The sequence below is a fragment of the Eubalaena glacialis genome, chromosome 16, assembly GCF_028564815.1.
Source record: "Eubalaena glacialis isolate mEubGla1 chromosome 16, mEubGla1.1.hap2.+ XY, whole genome shotgun sequence".
NCBI classification, from domain to species: domain Eukaryota; kingdom Metazoa; phylum Chordata; class Mammalia; order Artiodactyla; family Balaenidae; genus Eubalaena; species Eubalaena glacialis.
This window is the reverse complement of record NC_083731.1, coordinates 80,771,785-80,784,266: the sequence shown is the minus strand read 5'-3', so window position 1 is coordinate 80,784,266 and position 12,482 is coordinate 80,771,785. Positions and strand designations below refer to the sequence as shown.

The following is a 12,482-nucleotide window of genomic DNA, read 5'->3' as shown; positions in this document are numbered from 1 at the left end:
CTAGGACACAAAGGTGTCCTAGAACCAGGCCTCCTGCCTTCCAGTCCCCCAAGCTTGGTTTCTCTTTCCACTGGAAACATCATTATTCTACTCAAGACGCACATTGGCCCTTTGTGTTCAAGATTCATTTCCCCTGCAAAGTTTTACAGCTGCATGTAATTCATGTGTCCGGTTGTTTTATCCATGATTTAGGCTGCTTGTATTGAAGAAGCAGCACTATATATACTATGAGTTATCTCTTTAAAAACCCAATTATTTGGGAAAAGCTCAAATCCCAATCAACTACCAAAGAATTAACCTTTTCTCCTTAAAAACTCCCTTCCCTGAGCACTCACACAAGCACAGTCAGTTCATCAATCTCTTTATGTAAATAGTCATGCAACAAGGGAGGAGGTCTGTTTATTATTTTCGATCCTGTTTTTGCTTCTGGCAAAATTGCACAAACAGCAGAAGTTGGCAGAACATTGATATTTTCTTCTGACTGACTACTGTTCTCCAGCTACAAGTGCAGTACAAGGGCAGAGCACAACTGCGACTATTCTGGTCTGCAGGCCTCAGCCGTGACTGAGGTCAAAACTGCAAAATCTGGAAAAAAAAAAAAAGCTCCATCCAGGGCTTCTCTCCGCAAATGGAGACCCTGGCTTAACACATGCTTTCCTTCCACTATAGAACTGATGAGTTCAAGATCCAGAGTCCAGAGAACACCGCAGGTCTGACCTAATTCCCATCTCGATTCTCACTTGCAAAGGCCCACGGTGAAGATCACATGAGCCGCTGAGCTCCGGGGCCCTAAAAGCCCTGGGGAAACTGGAGGGAGTATGGACATTGACCCCCAGCACCTTCTAGGAAGAAGGGCGGCATTTTGCAGGGTCGGAAGTAGGGAAAGGAGGTTGGGGGTGGAGGAATTTGTTCTTTCCCTCTGTTATGCTTATTCCTACCTAACCTTGCTAGACTCCTTACCAAAGGCCAAATGCTGCTGCCGTGTTGTTTACTTTGGACAGAGCGCCCTTGATGAAGAGCAGCCAACCCTCAAGAGAGGGGTGGGAGGGTAGTTAGTATATAGGATGATCACGAGGAATTGCTGCTGGTTTTGGAGGTAAAGTCCTCCAACAACTTGAGGGACTGGTGGGGGAGAAGGGGGAGGGCTGAGAAGGTCCAAAGTGATGAAAAAAAACAAAACACCCTGCTTGGATTGAAGGTAGACATGCTTACATAATTATGAGGGTGCTGGTGTTGTCAGTGGTAAGTTGACATAGGCTTCTGAATCACAGACTTGAGTTCAAAGTCCAGCTCTGCCACCTACTTGCTGGAGGACTTAGGGAAAGTTATTTAACATTCTGAGTCTTTGTTTACTCATCTGGAAAATGAACATCATAAGGCCTTGAGTGTTAGGCCTTACTATGTTTATTTTCCAGATGAGTAAATTTAACTCTCAAGTCTTCATGAAAATTAAATAAAAAAGCAATAAATGCAGTGCCAAAAACAGTCCCTGGTACATAATAGGGAGCCCTCAATAAGAGCAGGTATAAGTATACTGTCAGTGTTTTAAAAATCTTGTAAACTTTTCAAGAGCTAAAATTTGTGGCATAAAATTTATAAAAGTCAAATCATCAACCCCAGACCCAAATATTTGATCTAAATGCACAGAAATGTTGATACATTATTTTGCCTCTCCATGACAAACCCCAACTTTCACTCTTCTTTTCACTTGGGTGACCCAGTGGAAAAGTTCTGCCCCAGTCCAGGAGGTATGGCTCGCCTGTGCCTCTGGACACAGCTGCATAGACTCCAGCAGCCAGGAGGAAGCACGACTGACAGTTAAGAGCTGAAAAGAACCTGTCTCAATTCCACGTCATTCCTGCCTTACAGAACAAAGCACCAGGCTTCACAGAACAGAAGCTACAGTGTCCAGGGCCAGTTCTGCTAAAGTGACCAGTGACCAACGATGGGAGATGGACACAAAAGTGAGAGGAGAAGCCTCACGTGAAACAGAAATAGAATGGCTCCGTCAGAAACTGAACTGTAAAGCTGGAGGTGAGGAAGTAATTTTACTCTACGTGGAAGGGGGAAAGGAAAAAGTTGGACTCTGAAACCATCTCTACTCTACCAGTTAGTTAATGTTTGACAACCGTATTGCTCACTGCCAAGTTTCCTTATTCGATCAAGTGAGCCTATACTTATCTATAGAGTCCACTCAGGGAAATGTACTTTTCCATACAGCAAAACCAAGTGAAAATCTACTTCCAAAGGAACAACTTAGGGAACGGAGACTAGAAACGTCTCAAAGTAGGAAAGCTTGCATATGCATTTGTCAGGTCTCTGAAAGATTCTAGGGAACACAGCTTCCTAATCCAAGATGATCAGTACTATCTTACACTCATATTCAAACAGATAATCCATATGGAGTTGCTCCACAAAATGTCACACATTCTACCAGTGAAGGCATTACCGTTATAATAGCTTTTCAGGGTTTCCAGGATGCCATACGCAGACATCAAATATTTTATCTTATAAAACAAGGCTTTTACTAAGTTCAAGATTAACATTTATGTTATGATATAAAAAGACTGGACTAACTAATGTTTCTACTCTTTGTTGGTTGGGGGGCACCAAAATGGAGGAGGACCTAAGACTACATATATTCCATAAATAAATGAAGCAAAAGAATCCACGTTGATTTAGTCCATTCAACTCGAAGGACAAATTTCAACAAATGTTAATTTCATATCCATATGCAGTCGTTCACAGTGGAGGAATTCAACAATATGAAGAATATTCTTGAATGAAAAGGAATGAAATCCTTAGAGGAAATGGGCAATGAAAGCTTCTTAAATAATTTGCTTGAATTAGTTCGAGAAACAGAGAGCTTAGTTTTTAAATTGCCAACTGATCATTACAAAATTTATCTACATTTTACAGCATTTCTTTTCTATGAACTCCTCTAAGCAAAGACCACTGTAATACTGGAAAGTTTCTACAAAATTAAGAAAAATCTCAAAGTTAAGTTCTCAGTTTAGAAAAATCACATGTTGAGAGGGGAACTCAGACATTATAGATAAAAACCATCAGATATATAGACATAACCCTCTATTCCTGGCTAATGAGGCTGGTCTAGGGCCTTGCTCCCACCCTCACACACTGATAGCCTCCCTGGCCTTTCACTCCAGCCTACTGAGAGCACAGCCCCCTTTCCTCCAGCACTGCTGCCCTCTCTCAGCTTTACAATTTACCAGCAAGTCATTCCCAGAGCCAGGAACATTTCCTGCCTATTTTATTGGCAGAAAGTGGGGGTCAACAGACTTTGCTATTTATCTTTATGAGTTGAAATGTGGCCTAAACCCATCACTTTAGGTCAGTTCAGAGCAACTAAGAATAACTGCTGTGCCCGGGAAACCACACTTGGGAACGACAATGGTTTTCATTACAGCTTAAGATAAAAAACAAAAGAACAACAGCAACAGCAAAAAACCCCACCTTTTGTTTCAGGTTTTGTGGTGGATACTTTTTGAGGACACAAGAAATGTGGCGAGAGGTATGCCTGCCTTAGTAAACTTGGTATATAGTACATAATTTACTCTTCGTTTGCTGATACAATACCTCGAAGGGCCCTATGTACATGGATGTTTGTTTAATATAAATATTGATATATTTTCTTATATTGAGCACTTAGTATGTGCCAGGCACTGTGTTCTGTGTTTAACTGTATTCTCTCATTTATTGCAATAACTATGAGATAGTGGCTATTACTAGCTCCTTTTTGCCCGCAGAAGAAATGAAGCTTAGAAATGTTAAGTAACTTGGCCAAGGTCACTCTGCTAGGGAGATATAGAGCTGAAGTTTAAACTCAAGCTGCATGACTCCAAAGGCCTCCAATTGTTTCAGTAGTAGGTGTAGAAAGTTTAAAGTTTAGGTTAAATGAACAGTGTCCCTAGGACATTCTTGATGCCACGATCAAGAGCAGAAAGTGTTTCTTGAAATTCAATCAACATGTTTCAATTACTTGCCCCGAAGAATACAGATTTCATCATCCCATCAACAGAATAACTCCTGGAAGATTGTCCTAGAAGAAGGCAAGAAACAAATGCCCATCTCTCTAATGCTTTGTGCTACATTTCATGAACTGTTCCAAGCAATTCCAACGGATTGGCTGCCCTGGCCAGTATAATACATAAGAATTCAAATGTGGAATTACATCACACTCAGTATTGGGACCAACAGATAATAAACTCAGTCACTGAAATTCTTTTGCGGTCTTCTTCAAGATATCCTGCAAGACTGATTTCCCTTCTTTCTGGCCAAGTTTTTTTCCCCTCCTTCTTCTAGGAAGCCAGTAATAAAAACATCTAAGCAGCTTTATCTGCCTTAGACCCTCCTCCTAAAAGCACAGCAGAGAGAAAGGAATACTAATAGTGAAAATAGGAAAGTGCAGGGAAAGGGTGGTAGCAGACTCTCCTATCCAAAGAGATCAATGTAGTAGTGAAGGCGATTTGATTAGTAAGAAATTATTATACACAACACATGGTCCTCCAAGTTATACCTTGCAACGGATTTCATTCTCTATTTTGAGAAATGCATTTAGCAGGAAATGTATTGTGTCCTTCAAAGCATTCCGGAGAGATTTAAATTCCTCTACTAAGAACTCTAGTCTTATTTAGGTGAGAATGGTTGGAATATCGTTGTCATTGGAATTGTAAATCCTTATTTCTTACAGTAATTTTAAATATTATAAATAATTTGGAGGTAGTAAAACCTTCAGAGGAAAATATGATTTTATGACTATCGTATCTTTTTCCAGTGTGTCATTTGGTGAATACAAATGCACGTGAAATGCTACTGTTCACTTATAGAGATTGACTACTAATCCAAGGTTCTTGTCATCCATATGCATGATTTTCAAAATTACCACGAAGAGGAGACTTGGAATGCAGGAAGAGAATGCCTTCCTCAGCTCAAAATACTGATATGTAAATTAGTTACTTGGTGACTGCTGAGTCCCTTTACAATCTCCACTCTCTCCTCTACACTGTTTCACCCTAGTGTTTTATCAGAATGTTAGAGACAAGGCAATGCAAATCATTGCTATTTTAATCAGCTCTGCCTCTGTCAGACCTTTAAAATTATCAGGATTCCTATGGCTTGTGAGGGAAGTCATTTGAGAGTCTAGGCAGACATTTCGGATTTATTTCTATTGATTTCCTTTTTCTAACAGCATTAGCATGTTCTGTAATTTTAAGTTATTTTCCAACCATTCCATTTAAATTCCTTTTGATCCTAAGCTTCTCTAAAAAAGAAAATTCATGTCTTTTCAAACAATAGTGTATAAATTTTCATAGTAATCTGTGTGTCTGCCCTGCCCTAGACTGCACCATTCTACAGTGATTGCTCTGGCCCTGTGTGACTTTACAACATGGGGATTTGGGCTACACGGTATGGCTAATTCTCCATGCATCCTGTTGCAGCTTTTTGATATTCTGTGGATTTCTCTCAAAAAGCATCAGTCATAATGCAAATGCTAATTTGTTATCTCTTTGCCAGCAGGAGGAAAAATACCTTAAGAATATTTGTAGTCTTCATGGGAAACTTGGTAAGTTGCTTATACAACTAGACCAAACAGATTTTACTAATAAAAATGACCTATTATCTATCAGTTCACTTTATTCTGTCGTTCTGAGGGAGACTTTATGTAACCAAGGATACGTTTGGCCCTTCAAGTCAGAAACTGACTCTGAGCCACCCATCAAAGTTTGAGCTTCCAGGAGTCCACCTCTCCCATCACCTATAGCCAGGGAGAATTTGAGATTCCTAAAGAGTTTCCTGTTTCTTTCCTATGGGGCTGTGACTCCACTTTCCAGCAGTAATGGAATATTCTGAATTAGCTGCTGTAACTTCCGACCCCTTTGGAACTCAACTAGGACTTTGGCTTTATCGTAGATCCAGAGCTAAAAAGTAATCACTTCTTTCTCCTGGCCCAGCAGTACCTATCTTGTAGGGTTACTTGAAGATTGTTTGTATTCTTTTTATTATAATGATTAACTCTGCCCATATACCTACTCCTTCAGTTTTCTGATGGGCAAATGTGCAGAGGGCACTTAATCAGGTTAGGATCTTCCTTTGGTTGTTAATTTTCATAAAAGATATCCATCCTGCCTTAACCCAGTTGATTTTTAAAGTATATGGAGCTGGCCTTATTTGAAAACAGAATACTTGCAATGTTACTTTATAAGATACAATCTCAAATTATCAATTCATTCAAGAAATATGTTCAAAGAGAATTATCTGAATGGACCACCAGCCCTCCACTTTCCTAAACCAGACTTTGCAAAATGTGTTCCCCAGGGAACACTGATTTTACATGATGTCACTTCCTGGTATCCAGTATAAAATGGTTTCATGATGAAATATGGAAATATGCCAGTTTAAACAAAGTTAAATTACTTTCTGCAGGATTTCTCTGAGCCTTTCATAAATGTGAATTTCCAAGAAGGGAAGGAGGATGCAGTATTTCCCCAAATTACTTAACCACAGACATATTTTCCTCCTGCCTAACTATCTATCTATCTATCTATCCATCCATCCATCCATCCATGTAACTAGAGTTCTGAGAATGAGACATAGAGAAATTGTCTCTAGACAGTTTCCATGCTATTTCTAGATTAAGCCAGAGAATCAGAGGATTACCTACAGAACCTCCTTGTTTTGATCCGTCCACCCCATCCTCGAATATTTTTACTGAATTATAATTTGTTGTTATGCCCCCACTTCCACTGCAGGATGCTATAAGAGATTTGCTATTGATTTCACTATAGGAATGTTTAAAAGCACCATCCACTATGGTTTGTAGTCTCTTTATGGGATTTTTTATGAGAAACTGCTCTTGTATATCAAGTCCTTAGGAGAAAATTCTCCCAAATATCAAGTCCCAGGGAAAGTTGTGCTGGTATGTTTTTACCTTATGGACATGGCAAATCTTCCCTGATCACGTTTTCCTCTTTTCTTAGATTAGGAAGGCTCAAGCTAAATCTGCAGCCTGCTTTTAATAATTATTCAGGGCCTTACGTTGTAAATTTTTATATAATATCTCTTCCTAGTTTTATCTTATTAATTGACCTACATTTTTCTTTTCACCAGATTTATCTTTTTTTAACTGAGTTGTATCTTCTTCTCTAAACTACCTCAAATCCTTTAGGTAATGAGGTAGAATGTAAATTAATACATAATGCCTTTACCCACACCAAAATCATATTCAGATTGCCCGAGGAGATAGAAAATGATTATTACATGATCCTCATTTCATTCAAATATCTGGTGTGCAAAATGCATGGTTGTCTTCTTATGTCTTCTTCCCTAGTCTCAGCACCTCGTTCTCATAGTTAATGAAATGTAGAGACAGAGCACATCCCTCTTAATGATATGTTTTCACTAAATTTCCATTTATTTTCCTTTATACAGGAAGTTTACTAAAACCCACTTGTCATTTTCTCTCTTTGTAAATTTGTCTGGGGCATCAATTGATATTGCTCAGACCACTAGTGGTGATTTTTTTTTCTAACTTGTGCTTCTAAATCGGCCATGATTAGGTTGTTAGGGAAATGGGGAATCCTGTTTTATAAAAGTTGACCAGTGTCCCAAATTTACTAAGAATTAAAGCACTGATTATACTGGGGGGGAAGATATGAGAAAAAATGAATCTCTATTCACTTAAACTAATGTCACAAAATCCAGATTTGGCAATTGCCTGCATCTGGGATGGGTGTTTATAAATTCAGAACTAATAAAAGCCGTGAAGTGCAGCTATGAAAGTTAAACTCTCAAGTTTTATATGTGTATAAGCACATTGCTCTTTGCTAATTTCTTTCTAGTACTTATTCCTTGACTGCTCATATTTTTACTATGTGATGATTTTTAAAATGTTATTCAAAGTTAGTTGACTTAATTCACTGAACAGATTTTCCTGTAACTTCTGGTTAAACAGTATCCTTTGTGTATAGGCCCTTCAGTCACCAGCACTGAATAGAAAGAGGCTCTGATTCATGAAATGTGAATTTCTGACAGTTTTTTTTTTTTTTTAAGAACTTGAGCAACACATGACTGATGCATGCTTACCCTGTTTTCTGTGTTCCATCTGTCTTTCTGCCAGTGTATTCATCCTCCATTTCTGAACGTAGCTGAGAAAGAGAATGCTAAGCATAGAGAAAGGGCAATTCCAAAAGAACAAAAGGTTGTCTAATTTTGGCTGATGCTACCCAGTTGGTGGAGGTCTCCTACACCAGGGATGAGAAATGCCACCACTTAGGTTGGGCAAATCCCCAAGATATCATTTGACTTGATGGAGGAATGAGAGAGAATACATCACTAATGCCCAGTTCCATTCCCTGCGAACATAAAAAAGCAGTTTACTCCACTCTAGTTGAGTTCAACTCAAGTGCTATCTCTAAAAATAGTGTCAGGTAAAAAGTCAATGAATGTGCAAGATCAATTTTCACTAATTTTCCTAGTAGTGAAATTTCCACATTTTGCATTTACTATCAAGAAAAGAGGTCTTTTGTGAGCTTGGGGATCCACCTACATTAACACTCTCGGATCCCTACGGTCCTTGCAATAGGCTAGGCATTGCAATAACTCCATTTTACAGTCCAGGACTCCTGATAAAGAAAGGTTTTTACAGGTTTCTTTATAAATATAGGTTGTACTGACATTTAAATAGTCCACAAGACCGGACATCCTAACGTTCCTCTTAAATGGATAACGAGAGCACTAACCAGGTATCAAAGAAGTATGTCCGGGTAGATGTTGAATGACATAATAAGGAAAATGTAAATAAGAATCATCTTTCTCTTAAAGTAATAACCTGTGATCACAGAATCCTAGAATTTTAGAGATGATGGGAACTTCACATTTATTTAATCCAACCTCTTTGCGTTATGGAAGAAGAAAAGAATGCCCAGAGAAGTTGTGACTTGCCCCAGATCACACAATTAATTAGCATCAGAAGTAGAACTAAAATCTGATTTCCATCTTACCATTTCCTTGACAAGATGTAGAAAAATTATAAGCCATTGATTTATTCCACATTAGACAGCTGCTCTGTTTCCTTTTTGGCTTCTGTTACTTCAGGTTTAAATTTCCCTGCTTTACACACTCTTGTTCAAGGAGTTATTGACTCAACTACAGAAAGACCTTGGGAACCACAGTCATACCATCTCATTTTCTCATCAAGAAATGAAGGCCCAGTGAAGTTCTGAAACTTGCCTGGTAAAAGAATGAGAGAGTTTCTAAATAGAGCCTGCATCCCTGTCCCTTTTTTTCTATAGTTCAATGGACTTTATTGCAGTCTGGTCCATATCATGCTGTTTAAAGCATTACAATATTTTTTTAAGTTTAAAAGCATGATGAATTCTTTCACAAAGCAAGTAATCACATTTATACATTTGCTTAAATTTGGATTTTCCGAGTAACATGTGTGTGTATAGACTTTAAGCATGATGCACATGTAGCCAATAAATCGTAACCATCTAATGACATAAGATCCCAATTCACCCCTTCCATGGCCTAACATACTCTTCCTCCACCTCCTCAGCAACCTCCCTCTTGTCCATTCCAAGAGCCTGCTGGTAAGGGAAGTAAGGACCATTACTATTTTCATTCTCTCTCCCTATAACAATTTCCCCATTGATTCAGCAAGATCGTGGGGCAAGGATCATGGGCAGTATGACTTGTGTGATAAGCTTTCACTCTGCAAAACACCCTATTTTAAACATCACTTCTCTTCTTCACTGGACTTAAAACTCCAGAACTAAGAAGATGGCTAGAGAAATGATGCATGTATATTTTGGAGCATACCCTAAGAGAAGCAAGTTTAGATTCATCCTGGGTTTGAGCAACTAATTCTGATCCTACGTATCATCAAAGATTCCTTTATTTCTCTTCCCTGTTTTTCCCTCTCATGAGTGGATCTGCTGTTGAATCATGTCTATGCCATTCAACGATTATCTCACTGTAATGAAGTCATTGGGGAGCAACTTACTCTTGTTTGCACTGCTCCCAACAGCCATGAAAGACTATAAGTGTTGACCCCCAAATTATATTAATATAATGCTAAATCTTCCTTGAAAGATGTATAGCAGAGTAAACAATCTTAATGATGTGGCTGTCATTTCAAGATGCCAATATGTGAGTTACAAAAAATATTGGTGTTATTAATTTAATATGCACTTGATAAACTTTAATTGAATGATTATGGGCCATTAGTATAATAACCTGACATTGTATACTATTGGGTACTAACTGCTCAAGGAAGGTAAAACACATAGCAGTTTGCTTCCACTAGAGAAATAAGACCTGACCGGAAATCTCACAGTGATTCTGTAACATGGTTCATTGCTGTATCCTGAGTAGAAAAGATTGAAATATTATATAATCCAGAAATCAACCATAGGTTCAGTAGTTTAACACTCATTATAAAAACTAAAAAATGGTTTGGAGTATTATTGAGCATGGTCACTAGCTAAGATACATTCAAATACCAGCTCCTACTATGTAACTTTGGAGAGGTTATTTGAACTCTATGTACTTCTGTTTTCTCACCTTTAAAATGGGTATAATAACAGTACTTACCTACAAGAATTTATTTTTTGAGGATAAAATAAATTGGAATATATATAAAGTGCTCTGAGCAGTGCATGATACACTGTAAATGCTCAATCAATATTCTCTATTACAGTAAACCAATCTACTCATATAGTAAACCCAGTAAAATCGTTTTGCTTCTGCTTTTTCAGTGTCTTACAACACAATCATGCATTGTATTATTAACTCATTATTAACAAATAATGAGTTCCTAATCACTGGATTGTTGGAATTCTTTCATGCTTCCCTATGATCCTAACTGTCACTTAATTTTTAGGCATTCATTAGCTTCAAACGTTCCATTGCCCAGTATAAAAAAAAGTGAGTATGCTCAAATTTTCTAATTAGGCAAAATGAAACATAGACACAGAATACATTTTCAATGATCATGCATGTGTTCATACAAGTCCTCAATGGAAAAACAATCTTCGTTCCAGAAAGAACATAATTTTTAATGAAATCAATCATTGCAAATTCATTTAAGGAGATTTACAAAGATATTTCAAACTAAGGAGATTTACAAAGATATTTCAAACTATTTGTATGCAATGTTTCTAACATAATACACTTTATAAGCATGCTGAGGAACATTCAGAGTACAGACTACAAATCATCAAATCATCACCAAACATTTACTGAGCCCCCATGTCCATAATGATGATGACGTCTGGTAAAGCACCATTGTCAGAAATCTCTAAAACTAAAATGGAGCTGGTTTTTATTATAAGCCTAGTGTATTTTTAAATCAAGCCACAGGGAAATAATTACTTTTGTTTCTATTCAATCAAGACATGCACACAGAGTTTATGGAATGACATAATATCCTTCCTGAAATCAGACCGGTATGTAGGACCAGTATCCTTCACACATAACCAGTTCCTGAACCTTTAAAAACAAATTCTAATTTCCAAGGAAACAATCTCATCAAATGCTGCTCACTAGAATACATATTGTTCCTTTTGGAAACATTACAATAAGATTTTTCATGATTACAAACCCCAACTTCCCCTCTAAAATTCAATATAATCTTAAACTCACTTATTTAAGTGGAAATTGTATTTTTATAATGGCTCTAGAATATCCTGGTCAACTTATGTATCACCAATATAATAATTTGGTTATTTAGAAGTCTGGGAGGGGGTGGTTATAAACTTCATAAACTTATTGTACATGTGTAGTATGTGTGTGTGTCTTTTAAATGGGCACCAGAAGTTTCTTAGGAATGTTCACCTTTCTACTTTCTACAAACCTATCCTAAGATAAAGCGCATGTTTTAAACTATTTTTGGAGAATGATGAGTTTTAGTGATTTTTTTTCCCCCCTGAGAATAAAAAGGAACACGTAGCAACTTGTAATCAATATCCTCTCCTCTCTGCCTTATAAAGCTGGTGCTTCTGTCACAAGATTTGCTTTGACATTAGCAGACACTTATCCTTTACCAGAAAAACAGTATCAACAAATCAGTGGCAACTGCTGACATAAACGTACAAATAGGCGGAGAATGTGACACTGGTTGTCAGCCCAAGGCCCTTAAGAATAGAATTTTAACTTTCTCCTGTCACTAAGAGTGTTCTAAAGAATCTAGGCAGGGTGGAAGTTAGTTTCCCCCCATCTCCTAATTAAATAAACAAGTGTCCAAGTTTTAAATGTGACAGAGTGTGTGGAACTTGTCACATTAAAAAATGAAAAGCTCCTAAAATACATACTGAGGAAACCTGTCTCATAAGTCTTGGAAATTTATGATTCACTGTCCTACCGTGAAGTTTTTTGTGGACTTTACGTTGAGTTATGTGGCAGCTAAGTGCTGTCACTGTTTGCTTGAAACTGCAGCCTGAAGTTATTTCTGAAAGGTATGC

The 12,482-nt window shown here is 37.8% G+C and overlaps 1 protein-coding gene across 3 annotated transcripts in view; it reads right to left on the bottom strand.

Moving 5' to 3' along the window:
* The window catches only part of STARD13 (StAR related lipid transfer domain containing 13), a 401,131-nt gene that overhangs the window by 158,262 nt on the left and 230,387 nt on the right, over positions 1 to 12,482 (bottom strand). The window lies entirely within an intron of this gene.